General features: G+C 38.3%; 1 protein-coding gene across 8 annotated transcripts in view; it reads right to left on the bottom strand.

The window, feature by feature from the left end:
* The window catches only part of ADGRB3 (adhesion G protein-coupled receptor B3), a 602553-nt gene that overhangs the window by 244994 nt on the left and 335146 nt on the right, over window positions 1–22413 (bottom strand). The window lies entirely within an intron of this gene.

Below are 22413 nucleotides of genomic sequence, written 5' to 3'. Positions count from 1 at the left end.
TCAGGCTAATGAAGCAATAACAGTTCTTCTCTCCCCTGCACAAGCACAAAAATATCTAGAGACATAAAAGAGATTCACATACTAAAAACTACTGTTGTTTCCATACAAAGCAGAATAACAAAATATACCACATGATCAGTTTCCCTTAAAACAACAATTCCTCACCATGAAATATTTATTGTATGGGTTTTTTAAACTAAAAAACCACAACTAAATATACATAACATCACTGAGCTGAACAGAAAGACAAACCTTATAATAGGCAATTTGGAATTTTGTTTACCCATCTTAGTTTTCTTTCTGTTTTAACTCATTTTTTATCTAGAAATCGGTTTTATCTTTGCCTTGAAATCTGAGTGCAACTCCATGGCAACACTGTCAGTGTCTAGTAAGATTCAGGCTACTTTTAATCAGATGACAGTGATGCAAGTCTTTATGCACATTCAGAGAGATGATAAGCAATCTCTTTGGAGGTAGCTCCATTCCTAATGTAAACCATGTTGATAAGCATTTCTAGTGCAATGCTTTTCCTAATTAATTTATGACAGGGATAATAGAGTTGGTGCAATTTGCACATGAGGTCAATTCCGTGATTTGCATAATGATTTGACTGCAAGTGTTCCATAGAGGGGTTAAAGAGAAAGACAATCACAGAGGCAAAATTAAAGTAGGAAACTATTAAGAATCTCATAAGTGGATTTCATTTTAAAGGAAAAATAAGTTAACGCTACCAGCTCCACAAATGTATTATTTGACAACTGGCTCTTAGTTCCAAATTAGAGTGGTTATGTATTATAGCATCACATTAGTGAGGTTGTACTCAAGGCTCTTCCGGGCTCTCCATTATAAAACTATCACCAGGGGTTTATTGTGACAGTTAAAATCATCTCTAGGTTACAATTTGGCATAGAGATTCACAGCCCTAGAGGAATGTTTTTCCTTGTCAAATTTTGGTTGGCATGTGTGTTTTTTGTGTAGGGGGGAGAGGAAAGAGTTCAGGTGTTTCAGAATTATTGAAGCATAAAATGGATTGCATGTTTTTCACATGCTTTTATAATTCCAATATTAAATACATTAATCTTGTATAAAGGAAATTTTCCTGGTTATTGGAGCCTAATTAGAGAGTTTTATTTACAGCAAACCAATTTAAAACCACGTTTATTTAGTTTCCAAAAGTAAATACATGTAATACAATTAACATGTTCAGACTGCTTAACACATATTCTTATTTTAGTCACAGAGTATCTGTCTGTCTATCATTCTGAATACTATTTCATCTGTGCATCAGAAAGACTGTTCCTCATTTTTCAGATAAACGATACAAAACAGGAAATCAATGTTAGTCAATGGAATTCATTCTGCAGGACAGAAAATCATTTTAGAAATGGTGAAATGTTAAGGGTCAAGGACTATATTTTTTTGGATTCTATCTATATATTTTTAACTCAGTCCACTATCATGATACTTAAGCACTTCTCAGACATGAAGGCTCCAAAACAGCCATTAAGGATAAGCGGTTAATAATACACAAGTTAAACATTCAGTTAATGGCTTTCATAATACAAAATAATCCTATATGTGGTTTAGACCATTTGTTCTTTCCCTAAAAATAAAAACCAACCGCACAAAAAGTTCTCAGTTTAGTTTTGTGAAAGTTGCCAGATCTATACTCTGAAGAATGAAATTCTCTGCTTAGCCAGAAAGCAGGCAACAGCCATGCAAACTCAACTGTGAGCAGGCCACAGCCTTGTTCTGAAAGAATTACCTGTAGGGATCAGTGTAGATGATCAGATCACACCAAGCCCTGTCATTCTTTAGCCACTTTGCTGAGACTACAAACAATATGTTTCCATTAATATCAGCTATGACAATGGAGATATGGGTACATAGTTCACTAGAATCTGGACAGAGGTCATAGTTCAGTCCCTATTAAGATACCAGCAGGATACATAAAGGGGAACCACTTTCTGTACAGTAACAAATCTTCAGCACTGCGGTACATCTTACTTTAGTTCTAAAACTAAATTTCATTCACATTGAATATTAATATGTGACTCATCACAGAGATCTTGGAGCACGACCAGCTGCATTTCCATTGTGAAATGATGCTTCAGTGTTCTCAGACTCAATTTTAATCTGCAGCATAAAAAATAACTGTTTACTGTGATGTGAGTGTTGAAATCAGAGGGGCATTTAGGGAAGCCTGCATGTAATTCAGGTGCCAGGTCATTCACATACCAGGAACTCAAATGTCATTTCCTTACATAAGTATCCTACACAGAGAATAAAACAGAATGACATTTTATTCACTCTATTTTATCGTGTTCTCTGTATGTTATATTTGCATTAGGAATGATGCTCCAGCTACTGGCACCTGAATTATTTAGTGCTGCAATTACCATATACTTTTATATCCAAATTTTCTGACTTCAACACTGTTCAGTAGAAACAAAAGCAACACGTATTGTTTTAATCACCAAAACAAAACCTCATGACCTGAATGCTAAGTTTATAAAACAAAGAAATGACACCAACAGAAATTCAGAGACACTCTTGGGTATTTTTCTTGCACTTATATAGAGGGGTAAAATGTACAAAAAATCCCAAGAAATACAACAACAATTATGTACCATTCCAAATAGCTATAATATTCAATAAAAAGTGTAGTAAAAAATTATACAACAAATAAGAAGGAACAAAAAGAAAAGAAGATAGAACAAAAGAAAAGAAAAAAAGATCTGGGTCCCAGAAGAACAAAAGTATGGGAGCACTGGCTTTAGTAACAATATGAGAAGTTTATAGTTTATATATAGTTTATGCATTGTCATCATAATCTACAGTTTACATTGCTCTCTTGCACAAAGATTTTTCTGTTAATGATGTGGGCCATTCTTTTATAATGGTCTGTTTCCCAGTGCTTTATCGTTATTTTGGTTTGTAAACATAATACTTACATATACCCATGTTAGGCACCAGTTTTAAGCGGGTACATAACAATTGGCATAGATAAGCCATGCCTCTGCTGCTTCTACCTGTGCTATCATGGCTACATTGCTAACTGTACTTGTGCTAGCTTAATGAGAGCTAGCACAGTTATGTGTAAGCAAGCACGGGACTCAAATCCTTAAGTTATACTACAGAGATAGTCTAAGGAAGTAGTTCTCAATCAGGGGTCCATGGCCCCTTAGAGGGCCTCGAGCAGGTTTCAGGGGAGCCTCCAAGCAAGGCCAGCATTAGACTTGCTGGGGCCCAGGGCAGAAAGCCGAAGACCCACTGCATGGGGCTGAAGCCCAGGTCCCTGAGCCCCGCCACCCAGGGTTTAAGTGTGTGTGTGGGGGGGGGAGATCAGAAAGAAAAAGGTTGAGAACTCCTGGTCAAAGGAATTCTGCCCATGGACCCAAACTATAACCTCAACTTTCAGCAGCAGAATTTAGAATCTAAACCTGGATCTAGATCAAAATTTCAAAATTGGTCTCTAGCTCTATCAGGGGCTGAAAACAAAGCCCCAGATCTAAATACCTCTAGATGGGATATTTGAAATCTGGTTCTGAATTTTGCAGCTGTTATTACTTTTTAAACAGAGTGAAGAACGTTGGGCCTGATTTTCTTCTCAGTTCCACTGATTTACACAGGAATAAATTAGAGGAGACTAGGGGCTCATCATTCTACAATGCATTGGTGCGTTGACACAGTATATTTAATGAGGGGAAATGGTTAGGTAAATTTTACTCATGTGTAGAAGGCCAGCACAACATCTGTACAATTCTTAAGTTCCATTTAACTCCCATATCAGAGCTTGAGAGATTTTAGTAATGCACAGCTTTGTACTTTACCCCTACACAGGGGTGAATTTCACCCGCATAGAACAGGGTTCACTTTACAATACTACTATAAATAGATGTGCACAGTCAAAAATAGCTAAAGAAAGGTAACAATGAGGCTGAAGTAAAGCACACATATGCCCTGTACAATATATTGAAAAGAAGAAGTTGTCCTTCCAAATATATTACTCTAAATTAGTGCCAAATTCAGGAAGAGTTTGCTTATCTGCTGTTTGAGTACCAAACTGGTTGTCAAACTAGACCTGTCCGGGGCTTTGGCCTGGGGATAGCAGCTTCCTGGTAATTTGAGAACCAAACTTTCCAGGAAAGTTTCTACATTTTGCTTTTAAAAATAAGCAAAACTGGAAGGAAGAGTTGTTTATAATTCTTCCATCATTCCTCTTTTCCTGCCCCTTCCTGACTTGCTCACCTACTGCATACTAGATATGTTTTTTTTCTGCATTCAACAAACCTGAGTTGATAATACCAATTGGTTTTGTTTTTTCAGTTCAGATGTGTTGCTCCCTCTAAGTACCCATGCATATTTGCCAAGGAAAAATTAATAGATCTGCCATCAACACATGTTCAGTATATAACATATAAAAGCACTATTGCATTAAACTTCAGAACACCAAATCTGTATATTTCTTTACAGATTTTTTTCATGTAAAAAAATGTCTGTATTAGAAATAAATATGCCTCAGTTGGAAACATATTTATAAATTTTAGAATTATTCTGCTGACCTCTCATGTAAGCTCTTCCTTCCTTTGCTGAATAAATAAGCTCATTCCACTCAGCTCACCCTGGATATACAGGGAGCAAAGACCTCTTTAGCACATCATCAAAAAGCCAGATGGGTATATTAAAGATGATTCATAGCAGATTTACCATATCTACTTAGCTCCCCGCCTCAAACCTTTCATTTTAAAGGTATTCTGTGATAATCTGTAATGGTGAAATCCTCTTCTCGGGGAAACCCATTTGTGGATCTCTGGATATGCTATGGATCTCTGCATACCAGTAGTCCTGGTGATCCCCTTTGAAATCCTCCTCTATGTGCTTGTCAAATTTTATTCACATAGATTTGCTTGTGGCAGGGCCTGATCCCTTGACATGATCGATGTGTAACCTATAGTTACAGAGAGTCACATATTTGGGGTACTTTTACACATGTGTGTGTTCACGGCTCACAATTAATTGATTAATCAGATAAAGACTTTCATACTCCATCTATTCACATGTAACATAATAACATGATAACAAGGCTCACTAGCCATGTACCTGTCATGTGTGTAGTTCCCTTTTTATATTCTTCACAGATTCCAACTCAAACAGATTACCTGATCATATCAAAAATTGTTTGAATTCTCCCATGCCAATGTCCACTTCAAGGTTAATGTCAAAACAGTGAAACACATAGTAGGCTACTAGTGTGGCAGGGGAAAATTCAGGGTAACAAGATTTAGCCCAGTCAACTGTGCCATAGTTGCACCTCTCAGAAATCTTCAGCTAATTCATGCATTATCTAAACTGTGACGTTTGTCAGTTCATGTTCTGTACCTGCAATGACTGAGGACCAAAGTCACAAACCATTTATCACAAAGAATATCACAAAAATAATTCTGCCCGAGATTGCCCCAAATATCATGAAGTCATATGTGTCAGAGGGATTGAGGTGTGATGGAATCCAGTGCTTGAATGGAACTATGTAGAACTACCTAGTATAATATTCACTCATAGAACAGTGCACACAAGATGAAATATCACAGCAGTATACAGTACACAGTGTAGTATTCCATGTTGTATTTAAAGATCTTCTATGGTCAGCAATGAGTTTATGTAAAAAAAAAATCACCTTTCTTTCCAACAAATCTGCTCTTTATGAGTATCCACACATAGTCTGGTCCTAAAGCAAGAAGACATGACATATGCCCTGCTGCTCCATGAGTATGCAAGGAGGGGAGGGCACTAAGAGATCTTTGCCCACTCCTGGTGTCCCTGAGCAGTAGTGCCTCACAAATGTTATCCCTAAGTGCAATTCTTAGAACAAGACATCCCACAGGCCATGGGTAGGGGTATAGAACTGCCAGAGCCAAAGTCCTTCACCCCGTAGCCAAGGAGGACTAAGAGTGGGTGGGATGGAATTCCTCTGAGTGCAGGAGAATTCTGGGAGGAATTCTACTTCAGGGGCTGGATAGCTAACACAGAGCTGTGCCTTAAATGTCATACTGAACCCTACATGACTAAGAATAAGAAACTTCTTATTACTGTTAGTACCGAACAGCCAATACAGCAATGGGAGAGTGTAATTTTATTCTGGTGAACACATCAGTATGATGGTTAACGATATCCCAATCAGAGAAAATTTCTTAAGAAAGCACTATACATGGGCTCTGTAAATACTTCCATATGGAGCTCTCTAGAGAGTCATTGTGATGGGGATGAAAGATGCCTGATGCCTACCTCTAGGTAAATTAACTTACATATCACAGAGATGAGAACCATAGACTTAGATGGCTCAATTTTACTTTGTACTTACAAACTGCTATAGCCTTTAAAAATATGTGAAGACTAATCAACACGCATGAAAGGTCACATAGTTGCCCACAGCTAAACATGACTATATCACGTCAGTAATAAACTGGAACAGCGATAATATGGTAGGTATAATATTTAGCTCAGGTTAAAAGGCAACACAACTTAAAGCAGTGATCAGGATACATTTAATAAATGCTGGAATTCTTGCTATTATTCAAGTAATTAAACTAAATACATTTTCATAGGCTACAAGTCAAGCATGCCCCTTTCCTTTTATGTGTGCTTTAGTGATTCAACAGAATCGAGCTATTTTTTCTATACTATTTATTAGCCTAGCTCACAAATGCATTCATTTGAGAAGACTTGTGAACTGACAGTTTATTGTAGCTGCATTCTCTTATTGGTTAAAGATCCCACATTTGTTCTGATGAAAAATCTAGAGATCAAAAATAACCTTGGTAAGGTACTAGGTCGTAAAATCAATTGGGCAAAATCGTAAATCCTTCCTTTCTCGCCAGCTCTCTGTCTTGTTCAAGGAAAACAAAGTGGAAAATTAAAAAATTATCTTATCTTAGAATTAAACTAATTATAGGCTAAGATTGTTGTAGACAATACAAGTTTTGCTGTCTGAAAAATAAAAGATGATTTCAAAAGGTGAAAATTATTAAATCTCAATCTCTGGGGAAGAGTTAGTGATATACAAATGGTCGTGGCACCACAGGTAAATGTTATGTTCCAGATGCTGCCACTGCATAGCTCTTTAACTCGCTTCAGACACTTAGAAAAATAATATCAGCATTTGGGGGGCATTATTATTATTCATTTATTATTTGTGCTACCCATAAGGTGAATATGGCTCTTTACTGCTGGTTAAAGTGACATACAAAGAACATTCTCTCTTTTCCAACTCACAAGCTTAAGGCATGAGTATGAAGAATATACAGTATAATAAACTCATTACATACAAACAAGCTCCATGCAGGCAATCACAGTGGGATGTATCTTCATGGTAGGTAAAGTTCTTCCTGAAGGAAGCTTCTGAAATAAGGAGTGAATGGGGGCCTGTCGTGCATTAAGTGGAAGGTTTTTCTATGTGCAAGGAGCCATGGTAAAGGCAAAAATAGAATAAAAGAAAGTCCTGGGGCCCAATCTTACAATGTGCTGTGTGTTTCCAAGAGTCCTGGGTGCTCTCAGCTCTCACTGCATTTATAAGGAGTTCATGGGGTTGAGCACCTTTCAGCATGGGGCCCCAAGGCAGCTCTCAGGGAGAGAAGAGAAGTTTAGGAAGAAACAATGTCTAATATTTAGGTTGGTGTAGGACTCTAGAATGCCTTGACATTTAAGAAGAACTTTATAGACAAAATGAAGGGAACCAGGAAGACATGCCAAACCCACGAAAGAAACACAGGAAGTGGGCTTGTTTTTGACTTAATTGACTTGTGAGTTGCTTGTTGGCTAGTTTTTGGCTTATAGCGTGTTGCTTGTTTGGCTTGTTGTTTGATGCTTCTTGTAGCTTGTTGCGTCTTTTTTTTTTATCTGTTCCCGGCAAGCAGGGGCAAGGGGGGAGAGAGAGTCAGGGGTGCACAGAGGGCCCACTACAGTCCCAGACTGCACGCTGGGGGATCTAGTCACATAGGGTGTTGGGATTCTTAGGGATTGGCTTGTTTTGGCCTTGTTTTGAATGGGATTAGCTTGATTTTTGGCTTATTGTGAAAGTCGGGGTGCTTATTTACTACGTGAAAGTTGGCAACTGTGGAGCCAGGTGGTGGGAGACATGGTTAGAGCAGGAGGACAGGAAAAGGATCCTGACCGTTGCATTTTGGATAGACTGTAGAGAGAGAGAGGCCAGAGAGCAAGAGTTTTTAATAAGTGGGTGAGAATTAGAATATGGATTAAAGTCTTGGTAATGAGGGTTCTGAGGAACGAGAGAATTCAAAGGGAAGCAGCAGCAAGATGTTGCAATTGCCTGGATGTGAGCAGAGAAGGAGAGAGTGGAACCAAAAATGACTTTGAGGTAGTCATCAAAGAAAGGGAGAAGGAGGAAGGGTTTTGGAAGAAATAGGATATGCACATTCATCAGGGTTAAGGTGTTGACAGTCAACAGGATGATATAGTGGAAAGACAGGCAAAGATGCAGGACTTGTCAGAGAGCATGAGGTCTGTGGTGGAAAAATATATTTGAAAATTATCAACATAGAATCCACAGAAACATAATATCACCCAGAGAGAAGGGTAACGGAAGAGAAGGCTCACAAATGGATCTGGATTTTACTGAGGAACACCTCCATCATCATCTGAAATGACATTATCAGGTATTTTTAGATACAGGTATCAAACTATGAACAGACTAAAATGAAGGTAATGTTATATTTTTTAAAAGAAGTAATTAGCATGAATAATTCCCATGTGTCTGATAGACCCAAACCCTGTATCTGTACAGATCCTGAACCAATGATTGCACATGGCCCTGACTTTCATAATAGGCTGAATTCCAAATTGAAACAACCCAGAAATTTCAGATGTTTGATATCTGATCACGATCCAAATTTTGTGTCTTTAGTTATCCATCTCAACTCTGTGCTCATGCTACAAATTTAGCATTGAAACAGGAACTGAATTTTCCTTTTCAGTAAAGGAATGGTGTACTCACTATAGTCCATATACAAGGCTGTTAGGAATGCAAGTCACAGGGTTTCTTGCTTTTAATACCATGAACTGACTCTACTGAATGGAGAGAGACAGAGAGAAATTGTGTTCTACAGCTTTGAACACAGAACTTGGCATCAGGAATTGCTGAGTTTAAATCCTGGCTCAGACACTGACTTCTTCTGTGGCCTTGGACAAGTCACTTCACAGGTCTGAAGAAGTGGTTTTTTTACCGACAAAAGTTTATGCCCAAATAAATCTGTTAGTCTTTAAGGTGCCACCGGACTCCTCATTGTTTTTGTGGATACAAACTAACACGGCTACCTCTCTGATACTCAGTCTTGGTCCTGTTTTAAACCTCAACTCCATCCTTCCTCCCACACATTTATAAGAAATGCTTTTGTTTACTTGGAGACACGTCTAATTTGTATGTTTTCAAGAAAAAAGAAGAACAGGAGTACTGGTGGCACCTTAGAGACTAACAAATTTATTAGAGCATAAGCTTTCGTGGACTACAGCCCACTTCTTCGGATATGCATCCGAAGAAGTGGGCTGTAGTCCACGAAAGCTTATGCTCTAATAAATTTGTTAGTCTCTAAGGTGCCACCAGTACTCCTGTTCTTCTTTTTGCGGATACAGACTAACACGGCTGCTACTCTGAAACCTATGTTTTCAAGAGGGGAGATAAAATGGATTAAGATTCACTAAGGGATTCTCAACAAATGTTACCCTAAGGCACTGGAACATCTAATTTCCAAGGTAATGCACATTGTTTATTTAGATTATGTGTGTAGTGCATAGTACAGTGGGGCCCCACTCCCTAATTGGGATATCTAGGCACTACCACAATACAAATAGTAAATAATAGTATTTAGAAAGAATAATTAGTACACATTGCTGGGTTCTAAATTAACTAAGGAGAAGATGTTAAGTGTTATTATGTAAAATGTAATAAAACAACTGCAATGCACAGAGTTAGTAAAACAGACTAACTAGACATTGGGCCTACAGAGAAGAAGTATACCATTTGTCATTATATACGTCAAAGGTACAATCTCACTTTGAATAAAATGTTCAATTCAGCTCTGATCAGCCTATTTCAAAAGAGAGAGAGAGAGCAGAAACAGAAGGGGGCCAATATAAATTAAAGATACGGAAACTATTCTGTAGAGAGGAACTAATGAAAAGAGTTCTGGCAGAAGTACTATTTTGATACATTTTTCTTACTTCAACGATATCTTTAAATAAAAAATGACATAGCATTCTACACCCATGCTGTGTCATCAGCGCACACACATGCTTCTGAATCCCAACTGGTCTGTTTGGAGTATTAGTGAGGTGCTGCGTTTCCAGAGACTATTCTGTGTTTCAGAGAGTCTCCATGTTGAGGCACTTCAGTGCACTGATCCGAGGAAAAGGATACATTTTCTTTAGCTTTGCAGGAGACATACAGAATGCAGAATAAACCTGTCACAAATTGCCATCTCGGATTCCAGTTCTTAATTGCCAATGTTTTGCTTTTCAACCTTTCCATTAGCAGAGATATGTGCAGCATGCATACATAGTATACCCATCTACCATCTCTTCAGTGGCTCTGCGTCTAACTGAACTCTCCACTATAGCTATTCCTCCCCACAGATTCTTTGTTTTGTTTTGTTTTATTTTTGGAATTTGGCACATCCTTTACGTCACTCACACCTGTAACAGACAAACTGGGGAAAAGGGTTCATTGAAACAAAAAAGCCCTATTTCTCAGAAATATTGGTCCAAAAATGAATGTATTGCTCAGACAGAGCTAATCCCTTTCTAGAATATGGAATGTTCTAGAGAGGGACAATTCTATATTGAAACCAAGTGAGGTAGCCATTTATGCAGCACACCAGAGATGAGCACATTCACCCCAAATCATTTGTTCTTGAAATTTTGCAAAATGTTATTTTTCTGAAAGACCTATTTTATAAGATTGCTCTACAGTTTTTTCCTGATGTTTAGAATGCTATGTCATAACAAGTGAGAGCTAGCTTATTATTATTAAAGGTATGAAAACTGGAGGTTGGAAGTAGTTATTTTACTGAAAACTTCTGTCAGTCTTATTGCAAAATAACCCACATTTTTGCTCTGAAAAATAAAACATCAAATCTAAATCTGAGCCCAGTTTTACTCACATGACATCCTTAAAATCATTGTCTACACTGTCAGCACTTTTATGTAGTCAGAATAAATGAATTTATGCCATTCTACAGTATTTGACTATTTGCCAATTATAACCACAATCCAGGTGGCTTTCCTAATATAAATCATCCCCTTTGAGATTGGACAATCATACAGCAGGTGGCTTTCCTAATACAAATAATTCCCTTTGGCATTGGACAATCAAAAAGTGTCATCATAGTTTGTCTTTTTTCCCATTACATCTTGATTATAGTATTGCTACCTAATAAACAGGATTTTACCGAATGTTGGAATTAAATTGCTTCTGAGCCTTAAGTTGCTATTTTTTGTTCTCTGTTGTACGTAGTTTTTACTGTACTATTGCTTTTATACAATATTTTTGATGTACTAAATTGTTTTTTTGTTTCTAATCCCAAAGCATCTAAATGGTACTTTATTGGAAACTAAAGCTAACTGCACTCCAGTGGCAAACATTAATAAAAAAACATTACTAAACTGAACAACAAAGGTATAAAGTTAAGGGTCAGTGCAAGGCTACCCAGCTATCTGATATTATTCCAAAGAATGTTTTTTTGCAATAATAGAAGTCCCTGCTATGGTGGATGGGGTCTAGACCAATCCTGATATAAATTGTACCTGCTAATTAAATCTTGATGATTTAAATATTTGAGTTCTATAAATCATGCTATGTAACTTGCACAGGGACTGATTCTATTTGCATGGTAATGAAGCATTCTCAAAAGATGCTGAATTTCTTCTGTGAGTGAATGAGACTTTATGAGTATGTGCTAAGACAACATGCTAGTTGCACTCGTTAGAGCAAAGAATTAATTGGAAGTAGAGAAAAACTTTGTTGTTCATAGTGCACACCAACATCCACATAAACATTAACACAGGAAGAGACAAGAACTTAGCATAAGCAAATATAAGGAAAAAAATCAGTTTTGTATAAGAGCTAATCTAATCAAGCTTGTTTTTTTTAACAAGAAGAAATAAATTGCACTACTCTGGATTGACTCAAGATTGGGATCATTTCACAATAGTGTATTAAACTAGGTAAAACTCTCATCTCACAAAAGGAGACGTGCAGTGGTGCTGAAACATGTTTTATAGTGGGGGTGCTGACGGTAGAAACCATGTATTTGGGTTGTTATTACTGTTTCAAGCCAGGGGTTGCGACAGCACTCCCAGCACTCTTAGCTTTAGCACCTACGGAAAGATGACTAATTCTAGAGTCTCACTTGACACAAAGAGACCACCTGCGGGAGAACAGCTGACTTTGGGGACTCCGTAGAGAATATAATTTCAAGTGTAGAAAACAGGAGCCACCAGAAATGACGGGCCATTGTGTAATATCTTCAATTGTTATTACTCTTCCATTTCTGCCTTGACTTGCTCTTCACAAAAGTCCACTGCAGTCAATGGGGCTGCATGAGGTATAAGTCAGAGGAGAATTTGGCCCTTAAACAATAACTTCTAACTTAGGTATGGGGCTTGGTTTTTTATACTTTTGGATAGTGACTCACTAAATTAGTATTTTTTTAGCCAACTTTAATTTCATGTCTTTATTTTTATTTTTAGTACTTTGTAAATAAAGTTGGCTTCTATTTAAGATAATTGGACTTGAAGGCAGATATTTAAGCTGAAGATACTCATTGAAGCATGTCTCAGAAAGAAAGAAGCTGAACTTAGTTTTCAAACAGGGCTGAGTCAGGACTAGGGTAATGACCTGATCATTCAGTCAAGGGGGAGGGAGGTTTCAATTCCCAATTCCCAACAGTGTCAAAAGGGGTTGTGATAGCTTCTCCAACAGTGCTGAAAGGGAAATGGGTGGAGGGTAGGGAGAGCACAGGGAGTGCCAAATGACTCAAAGAGAACTGGACCCAGTAGCTCCTGGTAGCATAGAAAATATATTAGGAAATATGAAAAAAATGGTTCTATACAATTGTAAGTATGAGACAGATTTGTAATATACTCTTTTGTAAAGGGATCTAAAAACACACTAACAATACTGTAAGAATAAAAGAATGAAAGAATAAATTGTGAGTTTTTAAAATTAGGAACAGAGGAAAATATTGCAATAAAGTACAGAGTACACACAGATACATGCCTTACAGAAGAGAAAAGATTAATTGCTCAACTCCTGACTCTTCCAGCTTTCAGAAGAAAACCTTAAATGTATATTTCAAACCCATGCAAAGAGAAAAAGTAAATTCAGAAAATAATTGAAACCCCCCCCACACTCTCTGGTGGAATAAAATAATTTTAAAAGATCATAAATACTAATCAAGCATTTCAAGCTCTTTCTACTTCTCCCGTTGAATAGTAATTTAGAATTTGAACTCTTTATCCTGCTGATGTGCAGTCAAGATCACTTAAGTTTATATCAAAGTTGATATCTACATTTCTAACGTCTGAAAATGAATTCTAAATAGAACCGTGTATGTAAAATAGTTGAAGCAACATACAATTACCAGCCATACTTTTTAGTAGTAGAACTACTCATCCAAAATCAGGTATAAGCTAAATTGGGTAAAGTTAAATGTCAGTCATTTCACAGAAATTAATTGTTCTTTGTGAATTGTTGACTATGACTGGAGAATGTTTTTTTTTTTTATTGCCCACACAGCAATGTGATTTTCAGAATGAAATGAGCAATAAAGAACATTCACTCTATGCTTCCACAATGAACAGTCAAAGATGCCTAAAGGCATAATGAGCCACTGCTTTTAATCTTTATCAGCATATTGTATCCTCCTGTGGTCAAAGCTAAGAAGGGGACAGAGGGCCCAAGAAACAAACTAAGGTTCGTGTTACAGAATTTCTGATAACTGTTCCCCTCAGAAGGGGAGAAGGTTTGGAATGTGCAAAGATGGCAGATTGCACGACCACTACACCCTGAAGATCCAACTCTGCTGAGAGGCTGTCCTGCTTTCCCTTCATCTTTGATAGCCCAGTTTCTCTTCATTCCTCTGCTCCATCTAAGATAAGGGTTTTGTGCAGGTATGGTCAGAAACTGAATGCTGCATGGGACAGCTGTAATTTATGCGATGATAACCCTGTGAATATTTCTAGACTCTCTTGGAGAGCACACAATAGATATCAGCTACTCTCCAACCAAGTTCCAACAGTACAGGGCCTGGCCAGGGGGAGATGGGACAATCCTGGGGAATGTCACAGACATGCTACTACCCATTCAGTGTTTCCTGACTCCTCTCTCCTGACAGTGCTCACTTCTTGATTAGGTGGAAGAGAGCATCAGGCTGTATGAAATACTTTTTATAATATCTCACCAAAAGTATGCAGATCATTAATACTGGTATGTATTAACTAATGTAGTTGACATCACAGCTGAAGTACAAAACCTTACTGAAAATCTAGCAAAAATTACCTTAAGGATGAAAATCAACACAGAAGGGCATGATGTTTGAATCCTAGGTTGTATTAAAACCAGTCAAATAGTGTAAACAATAGATCTTTTTTGTACAATGTGTTTCAAACTGTATCCTTAAAAAGCTTAACATGTCTAAGGGTAAATATTGACAAGGACTGATTCCAAGTCTCCTTGTATGTAGGCAAAATTTTCACTGACAAAATTTGCCAGGCTATTTTACACCCACCATATGAAATCTGAATATTTGCGCCTCTAGTTGCTTATACATCTATACAACTGCAGATCAGTGGACACCCTACTGTTAATTCATCCCATATTGTCAATGGGACAGATTGCTTCCTGTCACTTTAAATCCCTGAAAGGGGACTCAGGCAATGGAGAAGTCCAAGGGGATTCCCTTACAGAGTTCCTCCTGGAGTTTCCATGAGGAGAGGGGGCTGTATTTACCCCGGTGGAATAAGCCTTAGCTCCATTTCTCAAATCCTCACCCCAGCTCAGGCCCCTTTACACTAAGGACATAACAATTTAAAAGGGTCTTAAAAGCCGTAGTCCTGGCTGAGGGAAATAAACATGAGAGAAATTTGCTGGAAAGGCTTGGAAACCAGAAGGTAAATAAAAATAACCCATATTTATATATTTAAACCTTATGATCTGTAAGCCAATGTCATGAATTTTGGGTGGCCTGACTTATTTACTGAGGTTGGCAATATTGCATATTATTCCCTCAATCACAGTTACACCTGAGCAACTTCCCCACTTCCTGTTACTCTCAAGAAGTGTATGTAAGGTCAGAAATTGGCTCAGTATATTTCCTGAAAATTAACTCAGAACCCAAATATTCACATTTAAAAAAGAAGTCTCTCTCTCCTTCTCTAATTTAATTTGAGAACCAAAATGTTTATAGGACTTTGAAGCTTAATCTCAAATATTTCTTATATTTTCATTACCAAATCAATGATTAATCATTTATTAACCATAAAAGACTTCACTTCTTGATTTGATAATACAGAGCAATTAAAAATCCCCAAAGAATTAACAAAAACTGAAAGCTGTTTAGTCAGTTTGTTAACACAATAGTTATGTTTAGATTCTGCAGTGTGAAAGAGGGAAACAAGAAATGTACAGTCATTTGAGATTAAAATCTACAGTCGTCACAGAGGAGATAATGTGTTAGAAGTACTTTTCTTTCAACAGCAGTAGGTCATTTTATCTTTTATACTAGATGGATTTTATTTATTTAAGGCAGACTATGATGTAAAAGTAACAACTTTAACAGATGGTAGGCCACAACTTCAACTGGATGTAAATCACACATAGCACCACTGATTTCGATGGAACTACATTGAATTACACCAGCTGAGGATCTGGTTTGGTATATTTAAAATATGTATTGTTTGCTGCTATCTATGGAAATAACTTTACTATTATATTTCTCACTCTTAGATAATAGCTCTACATCATAGCTCTAATATCATAAATATGCCTAGACACATTGGTGATAGATACATTAGAAGTACACAGAATGGGAGATTTATAAATGGCTCTAAACCATCTTACATAGTCCAGCATGTTAAATTGTAAGCTTTTTGGGAAGGGCCCATCTGTCTGTTATGTCATTGTTTACTACCTCACAGAATGGGATGGTGCTTACTAAGCCTTACTGCATATAAAACCATCATCATCTCTTGGGTGTCTTTTTCACTCCATCAACTTGAGGCAACCAATATAGTCCCCTAATTCCTATCCTTTTGAGTCCAGTGCAATTCTGTGAAGCTGTTGGTATGATCTTCTGTGAAGCTGAAGATCTAGCAGTCTGGGACAAATGAATAAATAAACCCAGACCTTCCATTTCTCAAGGCAGCAATTAAGGGCACCTATTAAAACCTGGCCTGTCATAAAACAGGTGGTTATTTTAGAACATCTTGACTTTTAATTACTCAGGAACAAAGGGATATATAAACAATGATTCAACAGACTTTATTGAAGCAGAAACTAAAGGAATGATATAAAGGAACGAAAACAGATATACTTAGGTGCTATAAAGGATTATTTACACTAATATCCTGCAGATATTGCCTTCTATCATAAGGTCAGTTATTCTTTTGATTAGACTGAAGACTGTTGAGACGGTGCCAAATTATTATGAATTGCTGTGATTGATATGAATGAATGTGGCAAGCATGAGTTTGGTATGGCTTGGTATGTCTGAACCTGCTAGAGGATTCTGGGAGCAGGATTCTCTTAGCATTAGATAAATGGAGTGGAATACTACTGGAGGTGCTGAAATTGCACTAGAATGGTTAACAACGGCTCGATAGGCTTGTGTGTTTTAATCCCGAACTTTTGAATATATCAGCAGAGAATCTGCTCACAAAGTAAAGAACACATAAGATCATGCGATCAGTGAGCTTGGTGACATGGCAAACATCGGCCAGAATGACCCTTTTGGGATAAACTCATGCTAAGAGCTTGAGTGAATGATTTATGAGAGGGTAAACGATGATTGAGCTTTGGTGTCTGTGTGTCCGCTTTGCAATCCCTTCCAAAATTATGAAGAAAACCAGTAATAAATGCCTATGAGGCATATTTCTGGAACATGTGACTTCTTTGAGATCAAAAAGGTATATAAATGCTAAACATGTTGAATGAGATCAGATCAATTCCCCAATTAATATCTGAAGAGGTTTGAGACTATGAGACAGAAGTCATCAGTAACTCAGACCCCGCCTCAAGGAATCTTAGAACCAGAGGTCATCAGAGTGACCAAGGCCCTGCTTTGAGGGACAGACCAAATGCCTGAGAGGGGAAAGAAGAAAGAGGAGTAGTCCCCATCTAGAGCTGGTAGATATATCTGCTTTGTTTGCCAATCAGGATAATGTGTAAGGCCAACACAGTTATTGCGGGGTTATGCTTGGGGAACTGAGGCTTATGGAAAAGAATGTATATCATGTAACCTTAACTGCTTGTGTAATTCTCTCTCACATAAATGACTGTGCATTAAGCATACTGTTTTCCAAAATCTCACTGGTACCGGTAAACCCCTGTCCAACTGTGGGCCATTAAAAGATCCATTTCAACAAAAACCAAGTGCCCTCATTTTTATTGTCTCAAATTTCTTTAGAGGCGTTAGAGAAGGATAACACCTATTGGATTATCCAAGCTTCACATGGAAGCCATCTTAAAATACTGATAGGTTAGCTTATTTAGATTCTGCTCTTAGCCTTTCTTGCGCTGTTTATTATTTTGGCTAACTGCTGAATTGTGTCCATTATATAGGATAGAGTGGCAGAACTAAATTAGCTACATCTCTGCAATTGTGGTGGTTGCTTGTTTAAGATTTTCATAGCAGCTTCCCTCGTTCTAGACATTATTTCTCTCCAACTACAGTAAGTTTAGATAATGAGTAATTTTCTTCACTACTCTGACAGTCTTATTTATTCAGGATCACAGATCATACAGTTTTAGAAAAGTGAGGGGGGAAATCCCACCCCCTAGAGACTCTTATTTTATCTGAGATCTCAGTTGCTGAATCACTTTTAATATGAACATTTGACACCAGAAAAAAAATCTGAAAGGATCTAAATCTATTGGTCGAATTTATTCATTTATCCAAAGTTCAGTGGATGAATATATATAAAAACTGTTAATTGCCCATTGCTTAATAAGTAACTATATTTTACTTGTTACTGGTAAAGAAAGAAGCAGTTAAGGAGAATATTTTAGCCTGAGAAGACGATTTGTATTTTTATGCTTGGCTGAGTAATAAATATTCTCACTACAGAACTATGCAACGTTTCCACCTTATTTTTTCTTTGCAGAAGTGCTTTGATGAGTAAGATGAGTGTGATGATGCTAATGATTATGGAATAATGAATATCTGAATGTAGAAATACTTAACACAGGAAACAATTACAGTTTGCTATACCAAAAATAACAAACCTTCAACCTACTGCAGTGCTTACGTAAAAGCTAACAATCTTAACTTCTGATTCCTGTAAAATTCACAGTGGAAATACAGAAGAGTAGGTTTTTCTGAGATAACCGTCAAGGATCTGAGACCTGTGGTATTGGTTGAGTTTTTTCTATAATGGTGTAACAGGATTCGCACCCACCTCTCGCAAGTGCCCACTTCTGGCTGGGTGAGTCTGCATTCTTTAGTTCTGGTGACCCCTTCCAGTGGTTCTCAGGTGGGTCTGTCAGTGACACAGTGCTCTGGCCAAGTCGTACTGTCTGCATGTTAACCAGCACAAACCCCTTCTGGGGCATACGGTCCACCAGGGCCTATCTCAGTACTCCTGTTTTCTCTCTTTCCCTCCCTGGGCTTTGGTCTTTAAGTAGTCCATCCCTGATATGGGGCTGTCTCCCCAGGGCTTCCTCCCTAGAGACATTATCTTCCTGCAGCCCTTCCCAGGCTCAGTCCCTACTTAGTCCTAGCAACCAGCCAGGAGCTCCCTCAATGCTCCCCTGGTCCCTACTACAAAACCATCTGTGGCCCTGCTGCTTTTCCAGGCAGCCAGGTCTGCAGTCTATTCTTCTCCTGCTGCAAGAAGCAACTGACTACTGCTCTGCTCTGCAGCTCCTTTTATATGGCCCTCCTGGGCCCTGATTGGCTGCTTTCCCTGCAGCCACTCTAGCCTGCTTGGAGGATCTCTCCACTGCTCCTTCCCTGGGATGGGTGTGGCAGAACACTGAGGCCTCCAGCTGGGGGCCTTTGGGCCTAGTCCACCCCATAAGGAGTGGACATAGTATTGTTGTTTCATTGGAACTTTGCAACCCGGTGGAACTTCAAGGAATGTGATGTGTGATTATACATGGGCATAAGTGTCTGTATTAATTGCATAGTATGATTTGTATCCAAAACATAATTTATATGCTTGAGGTCTAAGATTGCATGTTGGACTAAAAAAGGGAGCTCATTATACTTAAGACAATTTTCAACAAGCCTCACCCAGAGGGGAGAGACATCCACCAGGCTAATCATTATAACCTATTGAAACTGAATGGGTCCAAACAGTGAAGCAGCCATTATGTGGACAGTTCTGGATAAGTTCTGCTGGATGCTCTGGCTGACTGGGGAAAAAAATAAAGGTCTTCAGCATGGATACTACCAGCCCATCATGGACCCTGGGTATGTACTTGGCTAGCTAGCCCAATCTAAAGTCTGCACTGTTGTGTTCACTGGTATTGTTACCTGTGCTAGTAGGACTCATGTTAGCTTGGGTAGGCTAGCCTAGTAATATAACATTGGCTTAGGGGATCAAGCAAGTCTTTGAGCCTCCTGCTCCCCATTCTATAAAGCCTGGATAAATTATTTTGGTGACCTGTCTGAAATGCAGAATTGAAAAGAGGGTAGGAAATCTGTTCATTATGAGCCCAGTGCAAAACACATTAAAGTCTTATCGAGTCACAGAGTTTAAGGCCAGAAAGGACCACCGGATCATCTAGTATGACCTCCTGTGTATCACAGGCCACCAACATCAATCCACTCCCGCACACTAAACTCAACAACTTAAACCAACACTCCCACTGTTTGGGGTCAATGTGCACTTTGTTTATTGGTCCATGGAATAGTAGTGGGATCAGATTCAAAAGAAGTATCTTGCCTAATCTAGCCCTTTGGACTGAGATTAGATGCTGTCATGGTAGATATCAATGCGAAACAGCAAAGAGAAAAGAAGGTGTTAAAGAACAAAGAAGCTGAAACCATCTGCCCTGGTCTCCTGACAGGGAATGAGGTAGCCATAAAGACTTGCTTTAATGCAGTAGCCATCTAAATCACAACCCATCCTCCAAACACTTTCCTTCTGTCCAGGAAAATAAAAATTTGGGTTTTTTTCTGTATCGTCCATTGATCTTGGTAAACTACAGCATCCTCACTAATGATGGACCAATGAGCAGATCTTACTAATATTTAAAATGACTTCCTAGACTGTCTTACTGCTGTTCAAAACTTCAAAATGCAAATTTAGAACAATTTATATTGCTTATAACTAATTCTTTGCATAGATAAATGTTTCAGGTTTCAGTGCTAATTCTCCAAAATGTTATTGTGAGCACACTTATTAAATATAGTTCTTCAGCTCCAGCTGCTTAAATAGCCCCCATCTGATCTCTTCCCTTTTATGTCAAAGAAAGCAGTTAATCTGTTGACCTTTGCTCTTATTCAGAACTATGAGCAGTGCAATGAAGCTCCAGAAAACTGTTTTTCCTACAAAATTGATCCACCTGATCTTGTGAAATTTATGATTGGTGTTTATCCAGTGTTGATTCATTTCTTAAATGACCATTTATTGATGGGTATAAGACAACCACCAACACTCTCAGTAACAGTTCAGTATTTTACGTGATTAGAGACTTGTTGCTGTTTCTAGTAGTTCTACAGCAATTTCACTCCTATTTATTTGACAGATCAAGTTTTATTTCTGTCGAGGGAGAATGTTGAAATTATACCTGTTGAATTCCTGTTAACCCCAAAAGTTCATTAAAGGGCTCTTGTTATTTTATTTTGACTCGGCTCAGTTTAGGGATATGTCAATAATTTCATTACAAGCTAAAGGTGAGAGTATGTGTGCTAGTAAAACTAAAACAAAGTTGTTTTTCTGACTGAAAGTTTCAGGCCATTAATTTATATATTGAAGAAGAAATGAACATCCTAGTTGTTTTATAACTTTATTTTTCCATTTGTCAAGAAATAGACCAAAATACAAGAATGATTCCTAAAAGCTGCTCAGCTTTTTAGTGCATTTATAGATCTGCACATTATTTATGGCATGTGACTGAACAACCCTGAAGTGCTGACGTTAAGAGATACAGCACTAAATCTCACATCAGTGTAACAGATAGACTGGTCAGACACCATTAGGATAAACAAACACTCAACAGAAAGAAGAAAAGTTGCCAGAAAGGACTGGGATTAGTAGTGAGACTGATGGTCAGAACCCGCTCTCTCTTTGTATTAGAAACTCTGTAGAACTAAATCTTCTTGTTTTTCACTAGCACTAGGCGCTCAGATACTATAGCCACCAGGAGTCATATAAGCAGTTATATAATATCAATAACCTAGCCATTTAGAAACATATCTTGTATCAAGGGGCATGCATGGTGCAAAGTCCCAAGGACCAACTGAGTTTCATGGCCAAGGAAGACTAAATGGATCCTGAAATCCCTCAACCCCTCAGCTGTGGCTGTTTAGCACCAACATGGCCACTATCCCCAAGGCCTCCCCAGGAGTGGAGTCACTCACCCTGACTTTTATTTATTAGGTATTCTAGAAGATTATGTCAGGTAAGGTAACATTTTAGCTGGGAATGAATTTGTGCTTTTCCCAGATAACTGACTTATATGAAACTGAATAGCCCAGCACAGGCATTCCAGAGGACCAGGAGATTACCAGACCTGCCGGCTGGTACCTGAATGGAAACTTCATGGATATGGGCACGGAGAGGGAGGGGAAAGAAGAGATAACTATAGAACTGGTTGGAGGGAGAAGTGCCTTTTGGAATGATGCAACGAGACCTAAAACCTGTTTAGGATTCTAATGGCATAGAGGAATCCTCAACTGATGTAAAGCTAGTGTAACCTGCTCTATGCCAGACCCTCCTGACCTCCAGGATGTAGAGGGTATATGGATGGGAAAGACAAGGGACTTCTGGAGGCCAGAAGGGGCCAGACTGGCTCACATAGCAATGATCTTTATCAGAGTAAAGGCCTTACACACCATCACAAGCTGGCATAAATTAGAATAACCCTTAAACTACACCACTAATTGTGCTATGGGCCAGCTTGGTCCCTAGCTAGCCACAGGATCAGAAGGAGAAGAAAGGAGGCTTAGCGTCACCTTT

This window comes from Chrysemys picta, chromosome 3 (assembly GCF_011386835.1).
Source record: "Chrysemys picta bellii isolate R12L10 chromosome 3, ASM1138683v2, whole genome shotgun sequence".
NCBI lineage: Eukaryota > Metazoa > Chordata > Testudines > Emydidae > Chrysemys > Chrysemys picta.
Note: the sequence above shows the minus strand (reverse complement) of the source record. Positions and strands in the feature narration are given on the sequence as shown.